Genomic DNA, 17,356 nt, shown 5'->3' with positions numbered 1-17,356 from the left:
GCTGAAAAAGCTTCATTTACTTGCGTGGTAGTATTGTCCTTTCAGTATTCAAAGCTGCAGCAAAAGCATGGGGATTTTTGTTTCTAGAAACACCCCAGTTCTCCTGTCTGCACTCTGCATGCTGTTGAGCTAAGCCTTATAAGGAAGTTAATAAAACCACAGCTGCTGCTGCTCCTCTTTCTGCTTTTTTATGCTTTCCCCCTGCACTTTCCCAGGTGATCGGCTTCAGGTTCCAGGTGGGACCTAATGGTAACTGAGTTGCAGGTATGCCATCAGAGAGCTCCTTCTGCCTGGGCTGCACTTTTGGATAAGTGCTTTGTTTTTCCTTCAGTCTTTTGGAGGGTTCTTTAGGTGGGTCAGATTCTATGGACTGATGCATTTTGAAGTCGAAACCGGTACTCCTATCTTTTTGAGGTGAAAACTGGTAGGATCTGTCATAGTAAAGGAATCTAGTAGTAGGCGCCTGTATTGCACGCAGCTCTTCCTCAGGTGAGTAGTTGTTATGGCAGTTTTACGGATAGTATGGTGATGTTACTTTGTGTGTTTGCTCTGTGGTTCTGGGTCCCTTCTGATTTTTGCAGAATTACGGGGCTTTCTGTGAGCCTTTAAATCTATGTCAAATCTTATCAAAGTCATAACCTCGCTGTCAAAGTGATGCAGCAGGGTTTAGGAGAAATGTATGATGGAGGCTGCCTGTGTGAGCGTGTATCTGAAAATGGCAGCAGTGGGCACGTAAGGGGTAGTCTGTTTCAAGTTTAGGGACAGTTTGTTATATTTCTGGAGCTTTTGCCTGTGTGTTTTCTGTCTGTCGAGTGTTTAGACCTTGCAGCCTTTTAGTCTTGATGTCCTTGAATTGACATATTAGAAGTATGTTTATTAGGTGTTTCCAGGTAGTTGTTTTTGGGAAACAGTGGGGTAATGTCTCTTGACCGCATAAGTGCAGTAGTGCCTGGAGAGTGAGCAGGCTCACCTTCTTCCTCTCTGCAGAATAAGTCCGCCCGGGCCCCTTTCGGCGCGGCGCCGCCCGGGCCCCTTTCGGCGCGGCGCCGCCCGGGCCCATTTGTCCTGTGGAGCTACAGAGCAGGTGAGGTAAAGGAGCTGGGAACAGAGAGGTATTGCACAATGATATGTTGCCTTAGTAGTAGTGAACGTTGTGCAGGAGGTGGTTATTAGGGCTGGCATTCTGATGAATGCTGGCTCTCTGTGTTTACAGATGGGGGTGAGTCTGTTTAAACTAATTCCAGTTCAAAAAGTTTCAGTTACTAGCTTGGTGATATTTTCAGTTCAATATTGATATCTGCAGAGAAAGTAAAAGGGGATTTTTGCTTCTAGAATCACTGCAGATATCTTGCCTGCTCTTTGCATGCTTTTGAGATAAAGCTGATTTTAAAAAAGAAAGAAAAAAAAAAAACACTTGCTTCTCTTGCTCCCTTCCTGCTCTCTTGTGCTTTGTCCCTCATCTTCCCCAGGTGATTTGGTTTGGGTGCTGGGCGGGGACAAAAGGTATATGAGCCCCAGGCGCGACATCAGAGCTCCTTCTGCCTGGGCTGCTCTTTGGGGTCAGTGCTTTGTGTTTCCTTCAGTCAGTTGCAAGGTTCTCTAGGCAGGCTGCAGTTTGTGGAGTTCTGTATTTCTAAGTGCTTGGAATTCTAGATTTCTAAGTGCTTGAAATAGAGGGATATTTAGTAGAGGCTGCTGTCTCACTGTTTTTTGGGATGGTCACATATGCTCCTGTTTTTGCACCATATTTTAATCTCTACACGTATAAAAACACTTGTTTTAGTCTCCTGGAGAGTTTCAGCAGCTTGATTACATGCTACATGTGGCTTGACAGCGTAGATGCAGCATTGCCAAGAGACTGAGCAGGGTTGTATCAGAGTCACCTTTTCATCTGCAAGGGGTAAGTCTGTGATTACCCCTGCCGGGGCTGCTGTGTGTGCATGTCTTTTTGGCATTTGTGGAGCTCAGTTGTTTTTTTTGTGTGTATGTGCATGTTCTAAGTTTATTTTTTTTTTTGAGGGGTGAATAGTGTGTGTGCTGAGCGTGGTTGCCAGGTGGATGTGGGGAGCTGCTCAGGACTGGTAGGTTTGGTTTCTAGGAGTGTGCAGCATCCTTCCTGTGCGATGCGACTGATTGTTGGGTGGGAACGTTCCAGCTCATATGTCTTAAGCAATGTAGCTTGTGTAGTGGTGTGTTGTGTGGCCTGCGCAGAGTTTGCTGTGGCGCTGTGAGTGTAGAATCTGAGTTAGAGCTGGTGAGCAGCTGAAGTACCGGAGCTGGGAAGAGAGAGGTCTTGCAGCAGGTACGCTGTGGCTGTGAGGTGCCTCAGAGTGTGCTTTTCCCTTGTCTCTGCAGGTGCTTGGTTCAGTTGTGGAGAGGGAAGGGAAATCGTCATGTCAGGAAGCTCTGAGGGAAGGTGAGTGGTGTCAGCCTGGTCATCCCTTATCTGAAGCGAAGACGCTCAGGTGTTTCCCTGTGAGGTTCCGAGGTGAGGCTGATTGGGATAGAGGAGCAGTGTGGCAGGCGGGTTCTTGCAAGCACAGTTGTCATTGTATCCTTTTGTGTTCCCAGGTGTTGTGGATGATGCTGGCCGCTCCTTTCAAGCTTGGACCTAATTTGCAAGTACAGAGGAAAGTGGCCTGCTGTTTTGAAAGGATAAAAGTAAAGCTGGGGTCGCTTATGTTTTTGAGGGTTGGGTGCTATTGCTGGCAGCTGATTGTTTATCTTCTGCCTGTGTTTTTCTTTTGTTCAGGGTGAAATGCAGTGTGCAGTGCAGGACCTCTCGACCCAAGCTGCCTCTGCAGTGACTCTGGTGCGTGATGAGCAGAGGTAACTGTTGTTTTTCGGGCGCGATTGTCACTGCAGTTATTTTCCTACATCCAATAGAGTAAAATTCCAGTTTGCCTTTTAGAGGTTCTAAAAGTGGGTGAAGAGAACAGATGGAAGCATCTGCCATGGGGGGCAGGGAAGCGGCTGAGGTACAGGAGGGGATGAGAGTATGTGATTTTTTTCCCGGGGGTGGAATGGAATTGATTTTGTTGGTGTGTAATCTGTTCTGCTCCTAGATTTTTCTTTCAGTGTAAATAAAATTTTAAGTTAATTCCATTTGAAAAAGTTCCAGTTACTTGCTGGGTTGTGTTGTCCTTTCAATGTTAAAAGCTGCAGCAAAAGCATGGGGATTGTTGCTTCTAGATAAACCCCCAATTTTCTTGTCTGCAGTCTGCGTGCAGTTGAGCAAAAGCAGATTTCAAAAAAAAACGAAAAAAAAAACATGAAACACACACAAAAAAACAATAATAAAAAAAACAAACCACCATTGGGTCACTTCTGAACGCAACGATCATTTGATCCCTTTGTTTTCCCAGGTGGTGTGGATGATACTGGCTGCACTGTTGGAGCTTGGATTTGGAGAGGAAGAGGTGAGCAGAACCGTATGTTGCATCAGCAGTAGTCAGCATTGTGGAGCAGGTGGGCATCATGGCCGGCGTGCTAGTGAATGCTGTTACTCTGTTTTTGCAGCTGATGATGAGCCTGGCAATTGACTAAGATGGCAATCGGTGCCTGTGCATTTCTTGAGGCGGAGGGACTTTACCATCCAACAACCTGAGAGCTAAGTTGTGGGGCACCTGGTATTTGCATATCTGGGGTGGCTAATGGGAGCTGGGAGCCAGAGCAGCATGGAGGCAGCTGGCTGAATAGACTTGGTGCCACTGTGAGGGTGGTTCAGGCTGGGTCACATTCTGGGTGCTTGTGGCTGGGTCACCAGGCTAATAGAAGCAGCGGGATTATTTTGTAGCATGAGTGCGTGTGCCAGGCAGGACAGTTTCCTTCAGTTTGTCTGTCCTGTAGTGTTGCTTCTCCATTGCGTGTTGTGAATTATGGTCTCCTTGGGTCTTGATATTCTCCTAACTTTTTACACAGGACTGACTAGACAGGCGACTTGGTAGCTGTGCTGAAGGGCCTCAATGCTTGTTTTGTCATCATGGCTCTGATCCGAGCACTTTTTGTCTTGCAGTTGCTGCTTAAAGTGCAGATCTGTTTCAGGTCTTGTGCATCGTATTCGGTTTGAGATCACGTCTGTTTCCATCCTCACTCTTGCAGAAGTCGTCTGGGCCGCATCAGGAGCTCTTGCTTGGGAATTGATTTCCTAAGTGTCTTCTTAGGGGGTTTTCACTCCCCATCCTTCCGGTCTCTTGTCTTGAAGGCAGGCTTTTTAGGCCTCCATCATCCCAGTTCTGGCAGTTGCTTCCAGTCGCGTGTCGTGACATTTGAGTCTCTCCTGGGGTCTGGTGCAGAGCACCTGTTCTGACTTGCTGTTGCCATAGGGCTTTCCTTTTGGGGGTCACTTTTTCTTGTGCCTTGCGTTGTGTGTTTTGTTTGTAGTGTTTGTGGCGTGCCTGTGTGTGTATGTGTTTGGTCTGGAGCTGTCCTGCCTGGCAGTTAGTGATTAATGTGGCAGTGCATGGGTGTACTAATACATTGATGGGACTGTGTTGGCAAAGACATCCGGTCTGCCTCTGGGCACGTACTGAGGGGCAGCTGGCACAGTCATCTCTGGTAGTTGGCAGATGTGGATTTGGGAGAGTATATCTGCTTGTGAGCAGCTGTTTGTATAGTGCTTGAACAGTGTGCTTGAGGAGGTCTGTTGAATCTTGAAAGCTTACAGATATGGGGTTTTGAAACTTTTATTTTTTATTACTATTCTGTCCCCAGTAGAGTGTAAACCTTTGGAGGAACCTTTCACGGAAAGAGCTCCTTCTGGAACTGTTCAGCACTCGGTAGGCAGCTCGGTGACTGGCTTGATCTACTTCTGAGGTGCTGAGGTATGGGGGCTTCTGTTTTGAAATGATAATATTGTAAATGGGGTCCCTTTGTGTTGTTGAGGGATGGGTGCTAATGCTGGCAGGTGAATGACTATCTTGTGACTGTTTTCATTTGTTTAAGGTGAAACACAGTGTACAACACGGGACTTGACCGGAGCTGCTTTTCGCAAGGTGAGCGATGAACAGATGTAGCAGGTACTTTAGGGGTGCAGTTGTCACTGCAGTTAGTTAACTGCACAAAATACAGTAAAAATCCTGTTTATATTTCAGGGGTATTGTAGCTGGCCTAAGAGAGCAGATGGAAGCATACGCCTCGAGGGGAGGTGAGGGGGCAGATGTAAGGGAGCAGATGAGAGTAACTGTCCCAGCTGTGCTGTGGCTTTGGATGCTGCTTCAGCCTGTGCTTTTCTTTTTGTTTCACTTTTGTCTCACACAGGCTGAGTGGGGCCAAGCTGCACTCTGAAGAGCAGCACGAGAAGGGCGGGCTGGTTGTGAGCTGGATTGGAGCAGAACTGCCGAGTAGCATGAGGTGAGTGCGAAGGGTATCCATCTTGCTTTGCAGGTGCCATGGCAGGCTCTCCACAGAAGAGGCTGAGGATTTGAGAAGAGGTTGCAGCTCATCAAGGAGCGACACGTGCAGGGATGGCTTGAAAAGGGTATGGCTGCTTTCTCTTCTGTTTATCAGGTGTCCCAGGCAACGTGGGCTGTGATGTTAGTTTCTGAGAACTGGAACAAAGCAGGTGCTGATAATGGTCTTCTTTGGTAGGCAAAGAGCTGCCCGAAGCCCCGTCCTGTGTAACGTGAGCATGCCTCTCTGAGTATGAAGCTTGCTTTCCAGTAGTTCCCAAAACTGTGTTGAAGCTGAAATGCTGCGTCTGTTTTTTTGTGTTGGGGTTGCACCTTGGTGAGTGCAGGGATGGGTTTTAAGTGGGTGCAGAGGAGGGCCTGGCCCCAGTGTTCTGTAGTGTGTTTTGACCCACCAGCATAGCCTTTTGGTTCTCAGATATCCTACTGAAGTGATTTTTTCTTGTGAGTGGAATGAAATTGAATTATTTTTTGGCGTGTAATCAGTTCTGCTCCTAGATTGTTCTTTCTGTGTAAATGAAAGATCGAGGTAATTCCAGATGGAAAAAGAAATCGGTTGCTTACTTGGATGTATTGTCCTTTCAATATTCAAAGCTGCAGCAAAAGCATGGGGATTTTTGTTTCTAGAAACACCCCAGTTCTCCTGTCTGCACTCTGCATGCTGTTGAGCTAAGCCTTATAAAAGCAAATAAACCACAGCTGCTGCTCCTCCTCTTTCTACTTTCATGTGCTTTCCCCCTGCACTTTCCCAGGTGATTGGCTTCAGGGTCCAGGTGGGACCTAGTGGTAACTGAGTTGCAGGTGTGCCATCAGAGAGCTCCTTCTGCCTGGGCCGCACTTTTGGGTAAGCGTTTGGTTGTATTTCAGTTGGTTGCAGGGTTCTTTAGGTGGGTCAGAGTCTATGGACTGATGCGTTTCCTAGTAGAAACCGGTACGCATGTCTTTTTGAGGTGGCAACTGGTAGGATCTGTCATTGTAAAGCAATCTATTAGTAGGTGCTTGTATTGCACGTAGCTCTTCCTCAGGTGAGTAGTTGTTATGGCATTTTTACGGATAGTATGGTGATGTTACTTTGTGTGTTTGCTTTGTGGTTCTGGTTCCCTTCTGATTTTTGCAGAATTACGGGGCTTTCTGTGATTCTTTGCCTGTATGTCAAATATTATCATAGTCAAAACCTTGGTGGCAAAGTGATGGAGCAGGGTTTAGGAGAAGTGTATCATGGAAGCTCCCTGTGTGAGCATGTGTCTGAAAATGGCAGCAGTGGGCATGTAAGGGGTAGTCTGTTTCAAGTTTAGGGACAGCTTGTTATATTTGTGGTGCTTTTGCCTGTGTGTTTTCTGTCTGTCGAGTGGTAGACCTTGCAGCCTTTTAGACTTTGTCCTTGAATTTACATAGTAGAAGTACGTTTATGAGGGGTTGCGAGGTACATTGTTTTTGGGAAACCGTGGGGTATGGTTCCTTGACCACATAAGTGCAGCAGTGCCTAGAGAGTGAGCAGGCTCACGTTCTTCTTCTCTGCAGAATAAGTCCGCCCGGGCCCCTTTCGGCGCGGCGCTGCCCGGGCCCATTTCTCAGGTAAATGTAGTGAGCAGATGAGGTAAAGAAGCTGGGAACAGAGAGGTATTGCACAGTAGCATGTTGCATCAGTAGTAGTAAGCGTTGTGGAGGAGGTGGGTGTCAGGGCTGGCATGCTTGTGAGTTCTGGTTCTCTGTTTTTGCAAGTGATGATGAACCTGTTTGACGTAATTCCATTTGAAAAAGTTCCAGTTACTGGCCTGGTCGTGTCGTCCTTTCAATGTTAAAAACTGCAGCAAAAGCATGGGGATTGTTGCTTCTAGAAACACCACAGGTCACCTGTCTGCTCTCTGCATGGTTTTCAGGTAAAGCAGATCTTAAAATAAAATAAAATAATAATAATAAAAAAATAAAAAACAGCTGCTGCTCCTTTCTTTCTACTTCCTTGTGCTTTGCCCCTCCCCTTTTCCAGGTGATTGGGTTTGGGTGCTGGGCGGGGCCGAATGGTATATGAGCCCCAGGCATGCTATCAGAGAGCTCCTTCTGCCTGGGCTGCTCCTTGGGGTAAGTGCTTTGTTTTTCCTTTAGTCAGTTGCAGGGTTCTCTAGGCAGGCTGGAGTTTATAGATTTCTAGAATTTTTAAGTGCTTGGAATTCGCTTAATAGAGGGATGTTTAGTAGAGGTTTGTGGCTTATTGTTTTCTAGGATGGTGGGGTACTCCGCTGTTTTTGAGCTGCACTTTAATCTCTAGATGTATAAACCCACTCGTTTTATTCTGCAGAGGACTAAAACCAGCTTGATTACCGGCTACATGTGGCTTGACAGCGTAGATGCAGCATTACCAAGAGACTGAGCAGGGTTGTATCAGAGTCACCTTTTTTATCTGCAAGGGGTAAGTCTGTGATTACCCCTGCCGGGGCTGCTGTGTGCGCATGTCTTTTTGGCATTTGTGGAGCTCGGTTGTTTCTTTTTTTTGTGTGTGTATGTGTATGTTCTAACTTCTTGTTTTTTTTGAGGGGTGAATAGTGTGTGTGCTGAGCGTGGTTGGCAGGAGGAAGCGGGGAGCTGCTCAGGACTGGTAGGTTTGGTTTCTAGGAGTGTGCGGCATCCTTCCTGTGTGATGCGACTGATTGTTGGGTAGGAACATTCCAGCTCATATGTCTTAAGCAATGTAGCTTGTGTAGTGTGTGTTGTGTGGCCTGGGCAGAGTTTGCTGTGGTGCTGTGAGTGAAGAATCTCAGAGCTGGTGAGCAGCTGAAGTACCGGAGCTGGGAAGAGAGAGGTCTTGCAGCAGGTACGCTGTGGCTGTGAGGTGCCTCAGAGTGTGCGTTTCCCTTGTCTCTGCAGGTGCTTGGTTCAGTTGTGGAGAGGGAAGGGAAATCATCATGTCAGGAAGCTCTGAGGGAAGGTGAGTGGTGTCAGCCTGGTCATCCCTTATCTGAAGCGAAGGGAAGACGCTCAGGTGTTTCCCTCAGAGGGTCCGGGGTGAGACTGTTTGGGATAGAGGAGCAGTGTAGCAGGTGGGTGCTTGCAAGCACAGTGGTCATTTTGTCCTTTTATGTTCCCAGGTGGCGTGGGTGATGCTGGCCGCTCCTTTCAAGCTTGGACCTAATTTGCAGGTCCAGAGGCAAGTGGCCTGCTGTTTTGCAAGGATAAAAGTAAAGCTGGGGTCGCTTATGTTTTTGAGGGATGGGTGCTACTGCTGGCAGCTGAATGTTTATCTTCTTCCTGCCTTTCTCCTTTGTTCAGGCTGCAATGCAGTGTGCAGTGCAGGATGTGTCAACCAGCTGCCTCTGCAGTGACTCTGGTACGTGATGAGCAGAGGTAACTGTTGTTTTTGGGGTGCGGTTGTCACTGCAGTTATTTTCCTACATCCAGTAGAGTAAAATTCCAGTTTGCCTTTTAGAGGTGCTGTAAGTGGGTGAAGAGAACAAATGGAAGCATCTGCCACGTGGGGCAGGCAAGCGGCTGAGGGACAGGAGGGGATGAGAGTATGTGATTTTTTTCCCGGGGGTGGAATGGAATTGATTTTGTTGGCATATAATCTGTTCTGCTCCTAGATTTTTCTTTCAATGCAAATAAAAGTTTGTGCTAATTCCATTTGAAGAAGTTCCAGTTACTTGCTGGGTCGTGTTGTCCTTTCAATGTTAAAAGCTGCAGCAAAAGCATGGGGATTATTGCTTCTAGAAACACCCCAGTTTTCTTGTCTGCAGTCTGCATGCTGTTGAGCAAAAGCAGATTTGAAAAAAAAAAAAAGAAACAGGAAACACACAAAAAACAATAAGAAAAAAAAAACACCATTGGGTCACTTCTGAACGCAATGATCATTTAATCCCTTTGTTTTCCCAGGTGGTGTGGATGATAATGGCTGCACTGTTGGAGCTTGGATTCGGAGAGGAAGAGGTGAGCAGAACCGTATGTTGCATCAGCGGTAGTCAGCATTGTGGAGCAGGTGGGCATCATGGCCGGCGTGCTAGTGAATGCTGGTACTCTGTTTTTGCAGCTGATGATGAGCCTGGCAATTGACTAAGATGACAATCGGTGCCTGTGCATTTCTTGAGGCGGAGGGACTTTACCATGCAGCAACCTGAGAGCTAAGTTGTGGGGCACCTGGTATTTGCATATCTGGGGTGGCTAATGGGAGCTGGGAGCCAGAGCAGCATGGAGCGTGCTGGCTGAATAGACTTGGTGCCCCTGTGAGGGTGGTTCAGGCTGCTTGTGGCTGGGTCACCAGGCTAATAGAAGCAGCGGGATTATTTTGTAGCGTGAGTGCGTGCGCCAGGCAGGACAGTTTCCTTCTGTTGGTCTGTCCTGTAGTGTTGCTTCTGCAGCGTCTGTTCTGTGCTTCTTGGGTCTTGATATCCTCATGACTTTTGACTCTGGACTGACCAGACAGGCGACTTGGTAGCTGTGCTGATGGGCCTCAATGCTTGTTTTGTCATCATGGCTCTGATCCGAGCACTTCTTGTCTTGCAGTCGCTGCTTGAAGTGCAGATCTGTTTCAGGTCTTGTGCATCGTATTCGGTTTGAGATCACGTCTGTTTCCATCCTCACCGTTGCAGAAGTCGTCTGGGCCGCATCAGGAGCTCTTGCTTGGGAATTGATTTCCTGAGAGTTGTCTTAGGGGGTTTTCAGTCCCCATCCTTCTGGTCTCTTGTCTTGAAGGCAGGCTTTTTAGGCCTCCATCATCCCAGTTCTGGAAGCTGCTTCCAGTCGCGTGTCGTGACATTGGAGTCTCTGGTAGGGTCTGGTGCAGAGCACCTGTTCTGACTTGCTGTTGCCATAGGGCTTTCCTTTTGGGGGTCACTTTTTCTTGCGCCTAGTGTTGTGTGTTTTGTTTGTAGTGTTTGTGGCGTGCCTGTGTGTGTATGTGTTTGGTCTGGAGCTGTCCTGCCTGGCAGTTAGTGATAATAGCTAACGTGGCATTGCATGGGTGTACTAATACATTGATGGGACTGTTTTGGCGTAGACATCTGCCTCTGGGCGCATACTGAAGGACAGCTGGCACAGTCATCTCTGGATGTTGGCAGATGTGGATTTGGCAGAGTTGAGCTGCTTGCGAGCAGCTGTTTGCATAGTGCTTGAATGGTGTACTGTTGAATCTTGAAAGCTTACAGATTTGGGGTTTTGAATTTTTTATTTTTATTTCTTTCCTGTCCCCAGTAGAGTGTATACCGTAGTAGGAACTGCCCACAGGAAAGAGCTCCTTCTGGAACTGTTCATCAGTCGGTAGGCAGCTCGGTGCCTGTCTTGATCTACTTCTGAGGTGCTGAGGCAAGGGGGCTGCTGTTTTGAAACGATAATATCGTTAATTGGGTCCCTTTGTGTTGTGGAGGGATGGGTGCTAATGGTGGCAGCTGAATGATTGATTCTCTTGTGGCTGTTTTCATTTGTTTAAGGTGAAACACAGTGTACAACACGGGACTTGACGACTGGAGCTGCTTTTGGCAAGGTGAGCGATGAGCAGATGTAGAAGGTACTTTAGGGGTGCAGTTGTCACTGCAGTTAGTTAACTGCACAAAATACAGTAAAAATCCTGTTTATTTTATATTTCCGAGGTGTTGTAGCTGGCCTAAGAGAGCAGATGGAAGCATCTTCCTCGAGGGCAGGTGAGGGGGCCGAGGTAAGGGAGCAGATGAGAGTAACTGTCCCAGCTGTGCTGTGGCTTTGGATGCTGCTTCAGCCTGTGCTTTTCTTTCTGTTTTGCAGGTGTCTCGCACAGGCTGAGTGGGGCCAAGCTGCACTCTGAAGAGCAGCACGAGAAGGGCGGGCTGGTTGTGAGCTGGATTGGAGCAGAACTGCCGAGTAGCACGAGGTGAGTGCGAAGGGTCTTGCTTTGCAGGTGCCATGGCAGGCTCTCCACAGAAGCGGTTGAGGATTGGAGAAGAGGTTGCAGATGATCAAGGAGCGACACGTGCAGGGATGGCTTGAAAAGGGTATGGCTGCTTTCTCTTCTGTTTATCAGGTGTCCCAGGCAACGTGGGCTGTGATGTTAGTTCTTGAGAATTGGAACGAAGCAGGTGCTGATTGCGGTCTTCTTTGGTAAGCAAAGTGGTGCCCAAAGCCCTGTCCTGTGTAGCCTGAGCACGCCTCTCTGAGGATGAAGCTTGCTTTCCAGCAGTTCCCAAAGCTGTTGAAGCTGAAATGCTGCGTCTGTTTGTTTTGTGTTGGGGTTACACCTTGGTGAGTGCAGGGATGGGTTTTAAGTGGGTGCAGCGGAGGGCCTGGCCCCAGTGTCCTGTAGTGTGTTTTGACCCACCAGCATAGCCACTTGGTTCTCAGATATCCTACTGAAGTAAGTGATTTTTCCTGTGAGTGGAATGGAATTGTTTTTTTTTTTTTTTGGCATGTAATCACTTCTGCTCCTAGATTTTTCTTTCTACGTAAATAAAAGATACTAAGAAAAAGAAAAGGTACGTTGTTTTGGGGAAACCGTGGGGTAGGGTTCCTTGACCACATAAGTGCAGTAGTGCCTAGAGAGTGAGCAGGGTCACCTCCTTCTTCTCTGCAGAATAAGGCTGCCCGGCCCCATTTCGGCGCGGCGCCCCCCGGGCCCATTTGTCATGTGGAGCTACTGAGCAGGTTAGGTAAAGGAGTTTTGAACAGAGAGGTATTGCACAACTGTATGTTGCATCAGTAGTAGTGAGCGTTGCCCAAGAGGTGGGTATCAGGGCTGGCATGCTAGTGAATGCTGGTTCTCTGTTTTTGCAAGTGATGATGAACCTGTTTGACTTAATTCCATTTGAAAAAGTTCCAGTTACTTGAATGGTTGTGCTGTCCTTTCAATATTAAAAGCTGCAGCAAAAGCATGGGGATTGTTGCTTCTAGAAACACCCCAGGTCTCTTGTCTGCTCTCTGCATGTTGTTTAGCTAAAACATTTAAAAAAAAAACAAAAAAACAGGAAACACACACAGACAAAAAAAAAAACAATAAGAAAAAAAAACCAACACCATTGGCTGACTTGTGAATGCAACGAACATTTAATCCCTTTGTTTTCCCAGGTGGTGTGGATGATACTGGTTTCACTGTTGGACCTTGGACTCGGAGAGGAACACGTGAGCACAATCGTATGTTGCATCAGCAGTAGTCAGCATTGTGGAGAAGGTGAGCAATGGGGCTGGCGTCCTAGTGAATGCTGGTACTCTGTTTTTGCAGCTGATGATGAGCCTGGCAATTGACCAAGATGACAATTGGTGCCTGTGCATTTCTTGAGGCGGAGGGACTTTACCATGCAGCAACCTGAGAGCTAAGTTGGAGGGCACCTGGTATTTGCATATCTGGGGTGGCTAATGGGAGCTGGGAGCCAGAGCAGCATGGAGCGTGCTGGCTGAATAGACTTGGTGCCACTGTGAGGGTGGTTCAGGGTGCTTGTGGCTGGGTCACCAGGCTAATAGGAGCAGCGGGATTATTTTGTAGTGTGAGTGCGTGCGCCAGGCAGGACAGTTTCCTTCTGTTGGTCTGTCCTGTAGTGTTGCTTCTGCAGCGTCTGTTCTGTGCTTCTTGGGTCTTGATATCCTCATGACTTTTGACTCTGGACTGACCAGACAGGCGACTTGGTAGCTGTGCTGAAGGGCCTCAATGCTTGTTTTGTCATCATGGCTCTGATCCGAGAACTTCTTGTCTTGCAGTCGCTGCTTGAAGTGCAGATCTGTTTCAGGTCTTGTGCATCGTATTCGGTTTGAGATCACGTCTGTTTCCATCCTCACTCTTGCAGAAGTCGTCTGGGCCGCATCAGGAGCTCTTGCTTGGGAATTGATTTCCTAAGTGTCTTCTTAGGGGGTTTTCAGTCCCCATCCTTCTGGTCTCTTGTCTTGAAGGCAGGCTTTTTAGGCCTCCATCATCCCAGTTCTGGCAGTTGCTTCCAGTCGCGTGTCGTGACATTTGAGTCTCTCCTGGGGTCTGGTGCAGAGCACCTGTTCTGACTTGCTGTTGCCGTAGGGCTTTCCCCTGGGGGTCACTTTTTCTTGTGCCTTGTGTTGTGTGTTTTGTTTGTAGTGTTTGTGGCGTGCCTGTGTGTGTATGTGTTTGGTCTGGAGCTGTCCTGCCTGGCAGTTAGTGATGACAGGTAACGTGGCAGTGCATGGGTGTACTAATACATTGATGGGACTGTGTTGGCAAAGACATCCGGTCTGCCTCTGGGCACTTGCTGAAGGACATCTGGCACAGTATATCTGTTTGCGAGCAACTTCTCGTTTACCTCTATTTATTTAACTGTAAAATTTAATTGCAATCCAGTTTGGGACCCAGTCATGTATGACACCAGGGGGCTTGTCCAGGAGGGCTTTGGTTCTTGGAATCTTATTTGATGTAGGAGAGGTGCCCCAGCATTTGGTGGTTGCTGTTCGAGTCTGGTCGGGACTAATGGCATCTCGAACCTGAATACAGGTAAGCTAAGGTTTTGATTTTTTTTCAGCTCCCTTGCTGGCTGCAGCAGTATATTTTGCCCGTAATTCTGCGTGTGAAGATCTGAATGAAGACAACGGAGTCGTAAGTGTTTAAAGCGTATACTGTTCTGTTGGATGGGTTTTGGTTGCCTGTGTGTGTAAGAGTGTGACTGAGACGGAATTTAGTTCCGAAGCGATTGTGGAGGTCTTCTGTACCACGGTTCCAATCTCCCGCGAGGGACTTGGCCGGTGAAGGACCGAAGGGATTCCCAAAGGATTTGTGGGTGGGTGATAGATCTTAAATCCTCTTTAAGACACTCTTATTAAGGTAACCAAGGGCTGTGGGAATTGCCAGAGTAACATTCCTAGATGGGTGAGACAAAACCGAAGACCAGGGACCAGAAGAAAGGGAGCAAATTACCAGACATACCACCAGAAAGTCCATTAGGAATAACGATTAGAAACTGGAACGAGAGAGGCCCCAGAAACGTAAAAAGTAAATAAAAAAAGGGTCCAGTATTGTGTGATAGAATGGCCAAAGGAGCTTTTAAGACCGGTATTTGTCAGGCCTTAAATACACATGTTAATTCGAAGGAACCTTTCTGCCGGGAAGAAAGTGATGATGCAGGATTATGGATCAGGAGGACTTCATGTCCTTTTACAGCCTTAATATTTACACTAAAAGCAGGTAAGAAATTTTGAAGAAGAAGAAGAACAGGAAAAATAAAAAGATAATAAACGGGAGCCGTTGGATAACCTACCATCTCCATATCGTAACAATCCACCTCTGGTGGTGTGCTGGGTCTGGCTGGAATGTTAACTTTCCCAGCAGCAGCCCATACAGTGCCGTACTCTGCAGTTGTAGCTGGAGCAGCAGTGTTATCACACCAGTGTTGCGTCTACTGCTGAGCAGCAGTGGCACAGCATTGGGCCTTTCTCTAACCCTCCTAGGGGATGGGCAAAAAGCGAGGAGAGAAACATCACTAGGGCAGCTGACCTAAACCAATCCAAGGGATATTCCATACCATGGGATGTCACACTCAGCAATAAAAGGTGGAAACAGGAAGAAGAGGGGAGGGGTGGGCTCTCGTTGAGAAGACGTCGGTCCTCCTCTCGAACACCGGCTGCGTGCGTTGAGGCCTTGCATCAAGGACGTGGTCAATCATCGCTCATTTGTGGGAAGTAGAGAGCAATTTCTTTCCTCTGCACTTCCATATAGCTGTCATTTATTTTGTTTGTTTGTTTTCGTCCCTTCTTTTTATTTTCCCTTTTCCCCTTTCCCTTTTTATTTCCCCTTAGTTAAATTGTTTAGTTCATGGTAGTCTTTATTTAATTATTATAATTATTTCCATTTAATTAAATTATCCTTATCTCAACCCGTGAGTTGTTCTTTGCTTTACTTCTCCCCCTCCTCACCTAAAGGATGCATTCATGAGAAGTAGGACTGCCGTATCTGAGAGAGCTCCTCTATATCCTTTAAGGGAGGTAACTGGTGTATAACTGGGTTGGAGTTTTAACAGGGTTTTAAGGGTTTCAGGGTTAGCGTGTTAGGGTTTTAGAGTTCTTTTTGGGATGGAGTGTCGCTATGTTTTTTAGGGTTAGGGTCCTAGGGTTTTATTTTTGGTCAGTTATTTAGGGTTAGTGTGTTAAGATCCTTTTTTTTTTTTTTTTCAGGTTAGGTTCTCCAGGGTTAGAGTTTCGAGCGTCCTAATTTTTTGGGTTACGGTGTTGGGCGTCCTAATGTTTTGTGTTAGGGCTTTGGGTGTTAAGCATCTGAATTTTTGGGTTAGAGTTTTGCGCATCCTGATGTTTTGAGTAAGGGTTTTGAGCATCCTAGTGTTTTGGGTTGGCTTTGTGTTTTGAGCATCTTAATTTTGGGGTTACGGCTTTAAGCGTCCTAATCTTGTTGTTTAGGGCTTTGAGAATCCTATTGTTTTGGGTTTGGATTTTGAGCGTCCTAAGTGTCCTAAGGGCTTTTAGGCATAGGACTTCAGGGGTTTAGTGTGGTAAACAGTTTGGATTAGGCCTGTAGGGGTTTTGAAGTTTTTTAGTGTTAGGGCTTGAGTCTATTTTGAAAGGGCAGTAAGTGCTTGGGTTCCAGTGAGTGCTGGTAAATGTATTTCTGGAACACTCGGCCTGTGATTGGTCAAGCCAGCTGCCTGGGGAATGCTGGTAGGCGTAGTTTTCCGGCACTGGGCTTCCGGGAGGCCATGTTTGGTGCCCAGAGCATACCGGGAAATGTAGTTCTTGGGAACTAGGGTTAGGGTTACTGTTAGTGGTTAGGGTTAGAGGTTGGGGGTTGGGGTTAGATCGGGGTTGGGGTCGTTAGGGTTAAATCTGCCGTTAGATCTGTTGGGCGTAAGTTTTTTTTTTTTTGGTGTTGGGTGGACAGGGGTTAGGGGGGTTGGAGGGTGAGGGGTTGGGGAGCTAGGGGGGTTGGGGGGCTAGGGTTAGGGTTAGGGCTAGGGCGTTAGGGTTAGGGTTAGGGTCGTTAGGGTTAGGGTCATTAGGGTTAGGGTTAGGGCAGGGACTTAGGGGGGTTAGGGTTAGCGTTAGGCCGCCCCCTGCTGGTGGAAAAGGGGTACTGCAGGCGGCCGAGGGGAGCTCATGCCCGGTGCCGCCCGAGGGCGCCCCTCTGCCGCCACCTGCTGGTGGAAAACGAGTACTGCAGGCGGCCGAGGGGAGCTCATGCCCGGTGACGCCCGAGGGCGCCCCTCTGCCGCCACCTGCTGGTGGAAAAGGGGTACTGCAGGCGGCCGAGGGGAGCTCATGCCCGGTGACGCCCGAGGGCGCCCCTCTGCCGCCACCTGCTGGTGGAAAACGAGTACTGCAGGCGGCCGAGGGGAGCTCATGCCCGGTGACGCCCGAGGGCGCCCCTCTGCCGCCACCTGCTGGTGGAAAACGAGTACTGCAGGCGGCCGAGGGGAGCTCATGCCCGGCGACGCCCGAGGGCGCCCCTCTGCCGCCACCTGCTGGTGGAAAACGCGTACTGCAGGCGGCCGAGGGGAGCTCATGCCCGGTGACGCCCGAGGGCGCCCCTCTGCCGCCACCTGATGGTGGAAAACGAGTACTGCAGGCGGCCGAGGGGAGCTCATGCCCGGTGACGCCCGAGGGCGCCCCTCTGCCGCCACCTGCTGGTGGAAAACGAGTACTGCAGGCGGCCGAGGGGAGCTCATGCCCGGTGACGCCCGAGGGCGCCCCTCTGCCGCCACCTGATGGTGGAAAACGAGTACTGCAGGCGGCCGAGGGGAGCTCATGCCCGGTGACGCCCGAGGGCGCCCCTCTGCCGCCACCTGCTGGTGGAAAACGCGTACTGCAGGCGGCCGAGGGGAGCTCATGCCCGCTGACACCCGAGGGCGCCCCTCTGCCGCCACCTGCTGGTGGACAAGGGGTACTGCAGGCGGCCGAGGGCAGCTCATGCCCGGTGACGCACGAAGGCGCCCCTCTGCCGCCACCTCCTGGTGGAAAAGGGGTACTGCAGACGGCCGAGGGGAGCTCATGCCCGGTGACGCCCGAGGTCGACCCTCTGCCGCCACCTGCTGGTGGAA

The 17,356-nt window shown here is 48.7% G+C and overlaps 3 long non-coding RNA genes across 4 annotated transcripts in view; all 3 read left to right on the top strand.

Annotated features, from left to right (window-relative positions):
* The first annotated feature begins 1,091 nt into the window (after positions 1-1,091).
* Positions 1,092-17,356, top strand: part of LOC137851914 (uncharacterized) — a 161,077-nt gene continuing 144,812 nt past the window's right edge. Inside the window, exon 1 of the long non-coding RNA XR_011093569.1 lies at positions 1,092-1,900. This is a non-coding gene — a long non-coding RNA (uncharacterized lncRNA). The remainder of the gene's footprint in view (positions 1,901-17,356) is intronic.
* Positions 8,627-17,356, top strand: part of LOC137851913 (uncharacterized) — a 108,400-nt gene continuing 99,670 nt past the window's right edge. For both annotated transcript variants that reach the window (XR_011093567.1, XR_011093568.1), the window contains exon 1: positions 8,627-8,730. This is a non-coding gene — a long non-coding RNA (uncharacterized lncRNA). The remainder of the gene's footprint in view (positions 8,731-17,356) is intronic.
* On the top strand, positions 11,281-15,184 carry LOC137851912 (uncharacterized). Its single transcript, XR_011093566.1, has 3 exons — positions 11,281-11,465; positions 12,426-13,911; positions 14,760-15,184. It is a non-coding gene; the product is annotated as an uncharacterized lncRNA (long non-coding RNA).

The sequence above is a fragment of the Anas acuta genome, chromosome 2, assembly GCF_963932015.1.
Source record: "Anas acuta chromosome 2, bAnaAcu1.1, whole genome shotgun sequence".
Lineage (NCBI taxonomy): Eukaryota > Metazoa > Chordata > Aves > Anseriformes > Anatidae > Anas > Anas acuta.
Note: the sequence above shows the minus strand (reverse complement) of the source record. Positions and strands in the feature narration are given on the sequence as shown.